We start from the raw sequence: 1,456 nt of genomic DNA on the forward strand, positions 1-1,456 counted from the left end.
CAAAGACAAAGTAAAATGATCTCGAAATCTAATTGGCCTTTTTAAGGCAATATGAAGTCTCGTATTCAAGCTGATCATCATTCTCATGGTCGAAATTATTCGCACCATCTAGATGGACCCAATGGGTCATAGGGTTTTATCCCTTTATGCTCTCCTGGTAGAGTTCAATAAGGTGTTTGGGAGTTCTACATCGGTTGGCCCAATGATTATTCATCCCACACTGATGGCAAGCAGATTTGGTCGAGGCCTGGGTTTTTTAAAATCGGACTTATTCCCACGGACTTATACCCACGGCTAGGTTGATAACCTTGGCCTCGGCCTCGACTAATGCTGTGGGTGATATCCACGTACACCCTTGCCATCTTCCATGGCCTTTCACATGGCCATGGTTTGACTCTTTCATTTGGCTCTGTGGCCGTATGTGCCTTAGGCAATGCCTTAAAATCCAGGAGGCCTCATCTCACTATTCCTCATGAGTAACTCATTGTTTTGCTTAGCAAGCAACAAACAAGAGATTAAATTTGCATATGTGGAGGAACCCATTTCTCGGTATTATTGCTGAAGCAAAGCATTGCTTGTGGAATGTAGAGAATTTCTTCTCTAACATGTCAGCATATGTGATAGTCTCTCCACACAGTTTCAACTTTGAGACTATCATGAATAGAGCCGAGTTATACTCATCCACAGACTTATAGTCTTGGGTCTTTAGATCCCTCAAATCATATAGGGCCTTTGGTAATAGCACCGTACTATGGTGATCATATTTGGATTTCAGTTCTATCCAAAGGTCCAGAGGATTCTCAATAGTGAGATATTGATCATTGAGACTTTCAGTAAGGTGATGGCGTATGATTAAGAAAATCGCCTTGTATCTATCTCAAAAGTGAGAAATTTAGATACAATCACCAAGATTTAGATTTCAAGATGATTTTCAACATCTGAATATTTAACTTTGCTTTCAAGCATCAAGAATTTATGCAAGCAATAGAAGCCTTAATTTATATGATTTAATTTATATGATTTAATAAGGCTTCCCCCAAATCATATAATATAATTGCTTTAAGAAATTCTAGTATGACAATGATCAATTGATCACTGCATCTAGTGATCCTTTTAATTATAATTCATATTTGGATTGATTATATATATATGTATATAATTTCATATAGGGTTTCCAAGCCCTTTAGAATTTTGAATAAGGATCAATCATTATTATGGGATCAAGCAGGATCACAATGGTCGAATGATAAATGCATGGCTCAAGAACTAATCGGATGTATGTTCTGTCCTAAGCATTGGACCAAAATAATATAAATGTGATTCTTAATGCATGAGGATACTTGATTTTCAAAGATCATAAAATGAAACTAAAACCGAAGGATATTTGGTTTTCAAAGATCATAAAATAATAACTGATTCCTTCCCCCCTTTACCGGGTAAACCAAGACAAGAAAAT

The sequence above is a fragment of the Raphanus sativus genome, unplaced genomic scaffold (genome assembly GCF_000801105.2).
Source record: "Raphanus sativus cultivar WK10039 unplaced genomic scaffold, ASM80110v3 Scaffold0693, whole genome shotgun sequence".
NCBI lineage: Eukaryota > Viridiplantae > Streptophyta > Magnoliopsida > Brassicales > Brassicaceae > Raphanus > Raphanus sativus.